At 39.4% G+C, this 13,325-nt stretch overlaps 1 long non-coding RNA gene across 2 annotated transcripts in view; it reads left to right on the top strand.

Annotated features, from left to right (window-relative positions):
- Nucleotides 1–929: 929 nt before the first annotated feature.
- Nucleotides 930–13,325, top strand: part of LOC137200201 (uncharacterized) — a 236,412-nt gene continuing 224,016 nt past the window's right edge. For both annotated transcript variants that reach the window (XR_010931924.1, XR_010931923.1), the window contains exons 1-2: nt 930–1,046; nt 3,827–3,923. This is a non-coding gene — a long non-coding RNA (uncharacterized lncRNA). The remainder of the gene's footprint in view (nt 1,047–3,826; nt 3,924–13,325) is intronic.

Below are 13,325 nucleotides of genomic sequence, written 5' to 3'. Positions count from 1 at the left end.
AGGCAGAGAGTCCCTGTACATTAAGATAAAGACCATTTCTTGTACCACTGCACAGTTTCTTCTTCAGTATTTGCTGACCTATTAAACCAGATCACAGACTATGGACCATCTTGTCGGTTACTGTTACACTCCTAATTAGTACGATGCATTGACTGGCTCATTGTAAATTTAAGATTTAATTGTATAGAAAAATAATGTCTTAAACCAATCAGAATTGTTTGGGATGCATACTTACCTGCCCTTGGCAAAGTTTAAGAAACCTGTAGTGGACCCAAATAACATAGTGCTGCACTTGTGTGTTTATTTGTGTAGTCTGTGGGCTTGCCGTGTCAGCATTGATTGTTGCAGTTCATTAGTTAAATCAAGTTTAATTATATAGCACATTTCATATGACAGGCGTAGACTCAATGTGCTTCAAGATAAAAAGTGCCAAAAAAAGAGACAAATATCATACATGACAAAAACGTAACATAACATAACATAAGAGTGTATTACATATATAAAAGCATATAAGATAAGATAAAAACATATAAGAAAGTATTACAGTAGAGAAGGAATAAGATAAGAAGGTATTGTTATTTATTTATTATTATTATTATCATTATTAAAAAGGGAATAACAATAATAATAATACTGATTCTAAAATAAAAGTTTGTGTTCAGCTTGAATATTTTTTCTTTCTTTCTTTTGCTACACTGCTGTTCCAAAGTAAAGAATCAACCTTTGAACTTAATAATCAGCATGTCCTCCTTACCTATTCTTTTTCTCCTTATCCCTTCTGCTCCTTATCCAAATAAAGCCCTGTATGCTGTGTGAAACTTTCCAGACCCTGCTATCCCTCATCTGTCCACCAGTCACCCCCCTTGAGTTTCCTGTTCCTGCAAGTCACCTGACCCACTCTGCCCTGAACACCTGTCCCTTGTAACCTCATTAAGCCCTTATATATCAGTACCAGAAACCCTCCTCTCCTGTTTGCCAAATCGTCTATGTGACTTCCTTGCCATAAAGGTTTCCAGACATTTCTGGTACCCTGTTCTCTAAAAAAGGTACATGCAGAATCCTAAACCTATAATGTTAACTCATGATACTTACTGTATGGTGTGTTGCTTGCGAGGATGAGGAAGCTGGAGAGGTTTGGTTGGTTTGTTGAGTGGACTGTGCAGCAGCTGGTGGCTCAGGTGGTATGTTCCTACCTTAACATGCTGTTAGCATACTAGTTAGCTTGGCATGCTAGTTAACTTAATGTGTGTTTGTTAAAGAACCCGATTTAGTGTTATCTAGCGGTGAAGTTGCAGATTGTGACCAACTGAATACCCCTCCTCCTCCCCTTCCAAGGGTGTAGGAGAACTTACAAAGGCTGCAAAACTTGCAAAAATGCAGAAGGCCCTCTCTAGAGCAGTGTTTGGTTTGTCCATTCTACTACTGTAGAAACATGGCGGTTCAACATAGCAGGCTGCATGGAAGTGGGCCTGCTCCCTATGTAGATATAAAGGGCTCATTCTAAGGTAATGAAAACAAAATGATTCTTATTTTTAGGTGATTATACACTAATAAAAAAATACTTATGGATATTTCATTTCTCTCAAGTCTGTTCCGCTAGATGCCTCTAAATTCTACACACTCGACCTTTAAGGAGTTTATGTTTAATAGAGGTAGAGTGATGGTGGTTGGACAACTGAGCAGGCCATGGCATTCAGATGAGGTTTATCAAGCCAGTTGGCCCAGCCAATGTTGTTTAGCTCAGACAGATAGTGTAGATGTCCTCTTTGCCTGAGTGAGGATAGGATTCAAGGACGCTGTAAAGGTGCACTAGGTCAGAGAGTGGTGTGGAAAGGTTTTCTGATATAACTATTTGTAAGATTAGTGGAGCTAGATAAGTGAGGATGACCACTGGACTACTGAGCAGGCCATGGCATTCATACCAGTGGAGCCAGCCACTGCTGTTTAGCCTAAGCAGATATAATGTAGATATAAGACTGGCAAAAATAACATATCCAAAATCCATGAGAAGAAATTCAGTTTTCTTGTGGCCAAAAAGCCAATCTGTGGAGTTTTAAAATGTGGTTTCTGAAACTGAATGTGGCAGGGGCCTGAAATGGGTCATTTTGCTCTGAGAGTAGCAGTAGTGTATGTTGTGATAAGCCTGGGTCCAAGGACGAAATGAAATTCCCAACTTGTGTCCTGACTTTTATAAATGCTTCCAAGCTACTGTAGTGAAACGGTTACAGTACATGTCCATCAAAAAGTTTTAACTTTTTTACACTAAGTTTTGACTAAGCTCTTCTGGGGGTAACTTTGAAATTATAAAGCTTGTTTCTATAGGTTCATTGTCAAAATAAATAGGTATTAATCCTTTCATTGTTCCAAGATTTATTAGCTTATGTTTGAAGGAATATGGACTTGTTGTGATTTTAGAGGATAAAACAGGCCTGGTGTAGTGCTTTGCTCCTGCTGTTTACTCTGGCAGTGATAATAGCTTAATACTGTACGAGAAATGCAGTGGAAGAATTGCTCTTAAAGACACTGTGAATTCGGGGTAAAGAGGATAAAAGCTTCTGAGCCACTGAGTGTTTTCCACAAAAATGGTGTGTTGACTCCATTTTGGTTCTCATGGGAGCCAGTTGCACCTCTGTGACTGCTGCAGGGGTGATAAACTGGGTTTCCAGATGAGCTCTTGGGACCTCTGAGGCTATGAAAGAGAAATCCATCCTAAAGCTGAATTCATTGGTTTCTTTTGTTTAACCCTGATTTAGCCAGTTTATGAATTCCACTGAGATTAGTACTCTATTTCTAGAAAAACCCGGATAGCGGCTTCAGGGCCATAATAAGAGTCAGGATACAGTCAAAGCCACACAGGTGTAGGAGGAGATGTGAGGTTAAAATTGGAAAAAATTTGAATTAATTAACAAGGCTGCTTTTTGTCAGTATCCATCATTCATCATTCATCAAATCCATGGGTTCATAACAAACCTAAATCTTGACAGAAAAATATTTTCAGGCCAACAATATGAAATAAAACAACTTCCCCTCTGTATCACAGCTCACTGTGTTCAGGGCCTTTTGGTTTGTACTTTGCTCCTCTGTGGCTGTAGGGGTGAAATTGGGTTTTAAACTAGGCCTCCAGGGAAATCCAGACTCCATTTTGGTGAAGACAGAGGAGCTCAGGGGGGTTCACTGCTAAACAGTGCTGACATGGGTTGAAAGGACTTTATCATGGAGTGAAGTGTGGAGTTACTGGCTCTGTTGTCATAGCATCAGGACTGTAATGTACACTGATACAATTCCTGTAAAATAAATGAGCACTCCTCAAAAACAAGTTATGTACTGCATTCACTAGCACCTAAACTTGAAGGGCTCCAGGCATTTGAGATAACGCTGGTTTCATACCTACATTTGTGGCTCAACGAATGAAAGGCATGTGTTTGTTATTTTTTAACAAATGCTAAGAGTTGCAAACCTTTCTCACAAGTGGTCTACAATGGCTACATTGTATTTAGGCTTGTGAGTTCCAGTTTGTTTGACAATTCAAAATGTATGCAAGAATCAAGAGTGAGTTAATGAATAAATGTCTAGTATTGCTGTTTTCGATAACTAATTTTTGTTCGTTGTATTTTTACAGCTAATATAACTATGTTTCTGTTAAAACATGAGTAGTAGTTACTAGCTAAAGTAGGTTACATGTTACTTTTAAGTTAGCTAGTAAACAAAGTAGATTGGTTTTGTGTTTACATAATGTTACTGAATAAATTAACAGCACACAAAAATAATCAGATATCTCAAGTTTACTAGGGTGGTTATTAAATATATATATATATTTTTTACATAGAGACCTTTCCTGTGGAAAAATACTTTTGGATTTGTGTCCCAATTGCAAGACCTCCAGTTATGTACTATCAACCAGCTTCATGAGAGACCAACAAAAGGTAAAATAACTTTTTTCCCCCTATGGTTCTTATTACCATTAGAGCAATAAAAGAGAAAACTGTAATTGTCTCAGGCAGAAGTCTGCTTGTGTGTGTTTTTTTGTTACCCTTTGATGGCCGTTGGGGTGAACGGCATTGTGCACCAATCACAGACTGCCTTAAATTATGTAATATGATAGTCTTTGTAGTCGACTGTTCCTCTCTCCCTGTTTTCCCTTTGTTTTTCTTTAGTACATGTGAGTATTTGCATCTAAGGCTTTAATTGTCTCCTTTTACTGGCTAATATTACCATTTTATTCTGTTTTTCCTCATATTCCTCCATCTATTCTCTGTCCTGTTATTCGATTCATTTATTTCTGTTTCTGAGACAGATGGCCCGATTGTCATGGCTGGACAACTAATTTCCTCTGATATTTACCATTCTAGCACATGCAGGCATTCCTTTCTCATCAAGCCTGATACTGTGAAATGGTCTGCAAATTTCAGTTTGAGACAGAGATAGAGAGAGTGTGTGTCTGTGTGTGTGTGTGTACATGCTTGTCTGTCTGTTTTTTTGACAGCTCATATTATTGACTGTGAATGAATGCAATTCGGGGACAATTTGTGCAGCTGTGTCAAGCTGTGTGCAGGTCCATCCACAGCTGTCTTCCCTGGTGCCTCACAAGCTCTCTATTGTGGTCCTCTGGAAACTCTGTAATAAAAGAAAATGTTTTAAGTTTAAAACAGACGTCTTTAATAAATATGAAAAACTTTCGTATGATGGCCCTGGACAAACATGGACGTTAATCCTTGGCAAATACTGCTGAGCTACATACTGTAGGTCATCGCTTATTTAAGCCAAATTCCACATCCATGGGCTAGTTAGTTATATTTATGGTAATTATTTTCATTCTCTCATTCAACCTACAATCCAATGTCCCAATTTGCCTCGATTTCTGATTTGATCTGGTTAGGGATATTTCAGATGCAATACCAATTTTGCTTGGATATGAAAGAGATTCTCAGAGGACTAATATTGTAAATTGTACAAGTAGCCGTCTAAGCTGGTGCATTATTAAAAATATCAATGTTTACATTAAGAATTGACCCAAAACAGTTACATTAATGTACATTTTATTTGTTAACTGTTAACTCTGTTAGCCGTTAGTTCCATTAGCCATTTGTAATGCATGGTGTATTTCAAACAGCTAACACAGGTTAGCCATGTTGTGGTGTCTACACGGTGGCTGTCAGTAGGTCAAACAATCTGACAACAGCGGGAACAGCAAATGGCAAATTAAATGCATTTATATAGCACCTTTCTAGTCTTCCGACCACTCAAAGCGCTTTTATACTTCATGCCAAATTCACCCATTCACACACACATTCTGATGGCAGAGGCTGCCATGCAAGGTGCCAACCTGCTCATCAGGAGGACTTTCTAATCATTCTCACACACACACACAGATAGCACAGCCTTCGGAAGCAATTTGGGATTCAGTATCTTGCCCTAGGACACTTTGACATGCGGACTGGAGAAGCCGGGGATTGAACCACTGATCTTCCGATTAATGAACAACCCGCTCTACCTCCTGAGCCACCGCCGCCCGCACAGCCGTTGCTGAGCCAGCAATGTGGTAAAGTACCGTTAAATAAAGATAAATGAGTTGGTCTTACCAAAGGCAGGCCACGCGAGACTTAACAGGGTTAGAGCTTCATGCATCCACAGGAAAAAGCATATAAAAGATCGATCTTGGGATTAAAATGTCTTATCATATTATTAAAGAAAAGTGTTTTTAATGCTTGCCCTCTGTTCCCCACTGCATACAGTATGCATGTGAGCGGGCAAGGAACCGCGCTTTTGTATTTTGGTATTTTGATTCTTATTGAATACAACTGTAAAGCAATAAAAAGGATTTCAGAATTTGGTATTATGTATTCACTGTGGTCACTAGTTGCATCTTGTCAACTTTAAAATCTCTTTTGCACTATCATGGCAAGTCAAACTTGGGACTTCGAACTTAATAGGTGTGATTTGTGTTGGTGGTCTTCAGCTACTAGAAATGAAAACACAAATATGAAATATTACTCTACCCTGGGCATTGTCTTTGATGTGTGATCGACAGGTCATTGGTCTAATTACTTTATTTGATAGAATGAAATGATGCAAGCACAAGTGCAGAGACACATGTTAATTTGACTGGGTTTCTCACAAATAGTCCAAGCAATTTAGCAAGTGAGGGCAGAGTGTGAGGCCTCACAACTTGTTGGTATCACTGAAGTAATATGTCCACCTGTCTTAATCCAGTCTAATTGCTTTATGTGAATCCACCAGTTAGATTACAGGTATACCAGATTCAAATTTTCAGAGGTTATCTATAGAGAAAACAATGTTTAGCATGTCAGTTTGGGGGATTGTCACTGGAATGGAATAGAGATTAAAACAGAGGTGTGTTGTACCCACGACCACCTCCATGTATTCTGGGTGTTACTCATTAAAACTTAGTAAAAACTCTTATTCTTTTTACAGCAATCATTCCCTACATCACTTTGTGGTACAGACACTCCTGTCCACCCTCTGTTATTTACAAAAGAGGCCTATTGCAGTCTCAGTTAATGTTCATTTCTTAATGTAACTACCCGTGAAGAAGAAAAAAGCTTTGAAGTGTGTCAAAATGTATAACTTGTCAGTCACCAGATTATACTTAGATTCTCCCTTGTGGGTACATGTTCTGCTGCTGATGTAAGACGACTGGTCTTCAGAGAGCTCCATGAGTAAGTTTAGCTTTTCTTTCATTTTCTTGATCTGGACCAAACACAGGCTAAGTAACAATATTGTCTGGTTTTGGTAGCAGGGCCTAAATGCAGGCTACAGGCATGAGACGGAGAACAGTGGAAAACACATTAATCAGACACTTTAATGGAAATGTATTGGAAGAGGAAAACATGGAAGCTTCAAACAGGATGATAAAGAGACAAGCAGGCAAAACCTGTCAAGGCAATGTGATGAAGGCTGAAAATGTTGGGCCTGAAAAACACAAGACATAGGTAGAGCTATTTTTTTTTTTTTCTGGCTACACTTCCTCCACTTTAATTAAAAAAAAAAACAAAACAAAAAAACAGTTAAGGCAATGATGTATTTGAAGTGCGGAAAAGACAGCTATGAGAGAAAAAAACACGGTAATGTAAACATGTGACACTGACCAGAAACAAACTTGTTCATCTAAGTTAATCACTAAGTTTTTAATCCCTGAAGCCCTGTCTTTACATCTAAGAAAAAGTTTGTACATTGTATGTGTTCTACATATTTCCTTCAAACATTTTCAAATGTGAATATTGATAATAAAATGAGATGGATTGAAGGACTGACTTTCTTACAGTTCCATCAATTAGGCTAAAGCTGAATTGGTTGGGAATACCAGCATCATTAGTCATGAGCCCCTTTTACACATGCACTGCAATCCTGAAATTTTGTGGACATTACCCAGAGGAGCTGTATGTGTGAACGCAAATGCCCGAATCAGTCGGACTGGACATTAAATGGACTTAACCTGCCAGCTCCCTAGTACAAAGTCCGTGTAATGGCTGATTGAGCCCATGTGTGAATACAGCAGTGAATTTTCCGGAGATTCACACCGAGCGAGCGACCGTGTTGATGATGTTTCTATCGTCCAGCTTGCGCTGGGTAAATGCAGCAGACTAGCTAAGCTTTGTTTTGATAACGCCTCAACACTCCACTGTGAAGCCAGTGCTAATGGGAGAGAGGACATCTCATAAAATAAAAGCTATTTTATGCCATGGTGAAAAGCTTAAAAATGCTGAATTACAACCGCGGCATACATTTTGCGTCATGTCCTGCCTCCTGAACGCTCTACCCAGGCATCACCCCTCGCCAAAACCAAACAGTATTTCCATTAGGTGAGAACACATCTGACATTGACAATCTCCTGTGTGCTACATAGTCTGGAGTTCATATGTGAAAACTGTTATGAAGTGCTGGAGTAAGGGATTGTGGAATGGCAATATCTCCTATCCTTATATGTTGGATGTCAGGTAGTCTCCCCGTATCCCAAAACCCTCTGACACTTTTGAAGGCAAGTGAAACACAGGTGAGAGACACTTTGGATACCATAGATTCAGAACAGTCGTTTGTTTTAGGTTCTGTTATTTGTGTAGTTGTCTGTCTGTTGGAAAGCTTTAAGCATTACTGCAGAGTCAAATGACTGAACTACTTCAAAACGGATGTTATATCAGTTATAGGCCTTCAAAAACTAAAACTATCATTCCTGGATGCTATTTATTTGCATTAGATCTTGCATGAAAAAGATAATTGCATAGATTATTAGTCTCAATTTTGGTTTCATTAAAATGGTGACAGTATAATACAGTGCAGTGAAGCACTGCAGACATTTTTTATGAAACAATACAATACCGGAAATCAGGTAAACTATCTTGTTCATCAATGGCACATCAGCAACAGAGCATCTTTTGTTTTGTGTGTTAATAAATCCTAAGTCAAGGATATGTTCTAATGCTTCGTGCCAGTATGAGAAATAATTGAGAATTAATTACATGGTTTAAGTTTTAACCATAATGTAATGGGAAGGTTAATTTCAATCTCCATATGCTTCTCGGTATTACTAAATTGTTTGAACTGGGCATGTTTGACAATGTGCACCATGAATATGTACGCAGAAAAAGAGCCTCTTTCTGTGAAAACGGGTTTCTACCAGACATGCAATATGAAATGTGAATGTTATTAGAGGTGTTGCTCTCTGAACATTGTGTTTATTGCATCACATTCAAACCTGGTTGTACAGAAACTGGTGATTTTACAATTTCTTTCTTTGCTTCAAGAATCCTGTCAGAAAAAAAATGGTGCACATCTGTCTCTCTGTCTGAGGTAAACACAAAAACAACGTTATAACTCAGTTATGGTCCCTGAGGGGACAGACGTCAGGTCAGTTCTGCAGGGAGTATTTCTGCAAGGCCTCAACTTCTACAAACCTCCTTCATTGTCCTCTCTTACTCATTCCTTTCCCTGTCATTATGCTGTACCCTCTCCCTCCCTCCCTCCCTCTCTCTCTGCAGGATGCAAAGGTCTCAGACCTCGTCTATATGGCTTCATAAACCATTGAGCCAGTGCCTGTCTGCCTGAGCACCCTAAAAGATCCTCTCTGACACTCCAGTGTGGAAGCATTTTAGGGTGTGTCCACTACATGTCTTGAGGTGCTGCGCTTCTCAGTGTAAAGTTTAAAGGAGGTGAGATGTAAGCTGACATCAATTCTTTCAGCAGTACTCAGTGTCTGTAAACAGACTGTAAATGTTTGTCAGTGCTCTCCTGTTTGTCCGACATGCCAACTGGCTGTAGACAGTTACACAGGTGTTTCCTAAAAAAAAAACTGCCCTGCAGCAACATGAAGGGTTCTGCTATGACGAGCCTAAAGAAAGCTGTTGTGGTACCACTTAGAGGAAGCTTTTATTAACTGAATATAAGAAGTGACAAAATGCAAAGTTGGCACAACAGTGTTTGTGTATGATTTCTGCCCCTGTTGGTGGTCTCAGCAGCTTGATTCCTTACCACAGGGCTGCCAAGTTTTGACTTCAGCTTGGTGTGAAATTTATGGGAGGGGGGGGGGCATGTCAGTGGCTCGCCTAGGGTGCTCTGCTGCTGCCAGAAGAGCTGCCAGAAGAGCTGCTGACTGAGATTACTCTGAGCAGCATGCATGGGAATAAATTACAATATAATATATTTGTGTAGGCTACATTTGTCGCTTTCCCCTGCTGCTATTGCGCTGTGCTGCTCTGTCTTGTCTGTCTGTGTGCTGTCAGTTTCCTCTTTTCACATTGCGAAATGATCAGTTATGAATTTGTTTTTTCACTGTGTGAGAAAATGGATGTGTGGCGTGAGAGTGTGTGAAAATTGTCAATTGGTGAGTCTCACAGTCGATACGTGAGACTTGGCAGCCCCGCTTACAAGTTTCATCCAGTCAGGAGAACAGATGTCTGCATACAGTGAGCAACCATGATCAGAGCCTGTGATACTGCACATTGGTAGGGCTTTACTATATGACTAAAACAATAGGGTATAAAATTTTTGTCATCTGCTCACTCTCACTGTGGCTGCTGCTTGTTTTACCTTTCCTTTATGCAGTATTAACACTGGAAAAGGAGGAGGTGTCAACAGTGAACAGACTGTACATACTGTGCAACTCAGCCCTGACTATGTAGATATGCCTTTATTCTCGGCTCAAGTCCGCCTCCACTCGAAAATGTGTTTTGCTTATTGTTATTTCAGTTGGATGTTTGAGCTTCACTGTGCAGAATGAAGTATGTGCAGAGTTTGACACCAGAAGGCTGTTTTTTTTTACATACATCTGCTAAAGTTAGACAGTTTCTCTGTGCTCACCAAAAATCTGATTTTAAGACGTGCACGTACGAGCATGATTGTACAAGCATGATTTGTGAAATCACAACTAGTTTGGAGCCAATCGTGGTCCAGAAGTTTGATTTGGAAACTGGAAGCCTCATGTGCACATTAACTGAGAATGGACTTTACAGTTAAATACTGTAGGAGTTATTTTGCATCCAGCAGTTAAACCTTTGAAAGATATTTGCTTATTCATAGATTCTGGATTCTTCAGTGAGGGAGGAGCAGATTTATTTTAGTAAAAAGACAGAACGTTAAATGCACAACACAAGGAAAAGTGCAGATTTAATTAATTTTTTTATTGAAGCAATTGAACCTTTTGTAGAAAAACCTATCAGGCCTAAATTATTATTCAAAGCAGAGTATTTATGTCTTGAGACATGTTAGGAGGAGATCTTTATATAAAAACCAATGCGACATAGAACTAATGTTGTGAGAGCTCAGCAGACATTTAGTTTTTCTGGTTGACGCTAGTATTTATAGACAAAAGCTCTTGGTTATGCAGTAACTGCCCTACAATTGCATTTACATTTTCATTAACATTCACTTGAAAAGCCTGAAAGCACTGCAGAACTATTATGTCTCGTGTTTAGAGTTTTGTTTGGCTAGCTTAAGTGACTGCATTCTTTTGTTTTATTTAAGATGCAAATACCTAATTCATTTTGTTTGCAATGTTAAAAACTGCCCATGTCAAATGTTTAAAAAGCTCATATCAGGTAAACATACACATTGTATCTTATAAAGTTCTAGTCATTAATGCGGCCACAATCAAAAATGCTCCATCATTGCTACAGCAGATCACATCACTGAACCACGAGGGAAGGGAGAAGGACTATAGATCAGCGATATCTGACAACCTCATTGTGTGTGTGTATGTGTGTGTGTGAGAGAGAGAAAGAGAGAGAGTGTAATTGAAATAAATGGTTGCTCCTGACAGGTGAGATGCTCACCTCTTGTGTGTTTGTGTGTCCAGATGATACAGTATGTGGGTGAGAGTCTTTGGCCCTTTGGCACCAGTGCGACGCAATGAAGACAGCAGAGCATTTTGCTGGCCCCTTTGGCCCAGCATTGGAATCTAACACACCCGATCACACATCTGTGGCCCTCGGCACATAAGCTAGCTGGAGGAAGTGGTCATCAGTCATATGCTAGATGATCTGAGGTCTTTATGAAGATGGATACCAGTAGATTTATTATCTATACAGTGCTAACGGCTTCTTGTTTTCAGTTTTTGTTTTTTCTAAGGACAAGGTTGTAGCCAACAGTGCAACTATCATTTCCTTCGCATTTTTCTTTTAAATAAATACTTGTTTAAGCATTAACTTAGTGTGTAGGGCTTTCTACAGGATTTAAGCAGTCTCAACAGATGGTCAGTGTTCAATCAACATCTGTTTTCTGCTGCCATTGAATAAAGAGACATACTCATTAGACATATGGGTATGCTTTCATTGCTGAAGGTAGATTTACTGAAACATTTCCATTAATGTTATATTCAAAAATACTAAATTATTCCCCCGACTCATCACAAAATTATAAAAGATCCAGTCTCACTCCAGCCAAAAATGTGAGTTAACTACATTATAAAGTCAAGTATTAATTAAAAACACTGTTAAGTGTCACTGCGGTGTTTGTTATTTTGGAATAAAACCCAAAGATGACATTTGTAGAATTTACACTCACCACCTCTCTCCCTCTCTCTTTTTCTCTCTCCAGAAACAGATAGTAAAACACACAATCATACGTGGACACACAGTCCCTCAGAGATATCTTCCCTGTAGCCTGTTGTGTGTGAATTGATGTTCCGTAGAAGATAAAATGGGCTCCTCAGGGTAGAAACAGTTTCACTTAATTTCTCTCTGTCCCCCTGTGTGATGTGAGAGAACGTGTGTGTAGGTGTTGGAGCTATGTGGACAAGATCCATCAGCTGGAAATCAGCTCAGCATTTCTCTTCCTTTTTTTTTTTTTTTTTTTTCTAAACTGTCGAATTCACCCAATCTCCCCTCTCTCTTTATTTCCTTGTTCTGTTTTCTTTCATTAAATCCTCCTTCCCACTTCATCATCTTGTCATCCGCACCCCTTCCAACTTATTCCTCATCCTTCTCTCCTCTGTTGTCCTCTTTTTCAAATTACTCACCTCTCCTCACTCCCTCTCCTCTCCTCCTTCACCCTCCTCTACTCCAGTTATCTTTTTTTAATCCTCCTATCTGGCCCCTTTTCATCCCCTCTCATCCTTTTCTCATCTCTGCCCACCGGATCTTCTCTACCTTTCAACCATCATTTGGCCATTTCTTCCTGACTTTCTGATAATTCCCTCTACTCCCTCTCTGTCTGACCCTGTTCTGCTTCATCCATCTGTCTCTTCACTGTGCAACTCTTCCTCTCCATCTTTTTCACCTTCCAACTCTTACTACATTTTTTTTCCTTTGCCACTATTCTTATAATCTCCAACATTTTCATAAATCGCTTATCACGTCTCCCTTTTATCCTCTTTTCATCCACCCACTCTGCTTGTTCTCCATCTTTTTCTTCCACCACTTGACTGCACTGTGCTGCTGGCTGCCAGTAAAATGTTTTCTCACCATTAGCTACCAGCTCTCACACACTCTCTCATTCCTCTCCTATTTCCTTGTCTCACCTACATTTACCCTCAATCCATTCCATCAGTCTATCATGTTTCTCCATCCATCGTCCTCTCCTCTTTTAGCTGCCTCTCCACTTGCTGCGAACATGCATCTCTTATACAATATAATATGACTTAGCAAGATCTCATTTGCACTTGACATTAAAGCTGCACTCCACTAGATTTATGTTAAAACTACAGCTGTCTTATCAGCCTAAATCACAATGCAGGACTACAACAGGAAATGGCATCTCATCTAACCTAACGCTTTGCAGAAATTACTACCATTTCCATCAAAATATCACCATTTCGATGGTGCTGTTTTTGATGAGAGGAGATGAAAGTGATGAATTGCATTCCAAACATTCCCTCA

The sequence above is a fragment of the Thunnus thynnus genome, chromosome 16 (genome assembly GCF_963924715.1).
Source record: "Thunnus thynnus chromosome 16, fThuThy2.1, whole genome shotgun sequence".
Taxonomy (NCBI): Eukaryota; Metazoa; Chordata; class Actinopteri; order Scombriformes; family Scombridae; genus Thunnus; species Thunnus thynnus.
Note: the sequence above shows the minus strand (reverse complement) of the source record. Positions and strands in the feature narration are given on the sequence as shown.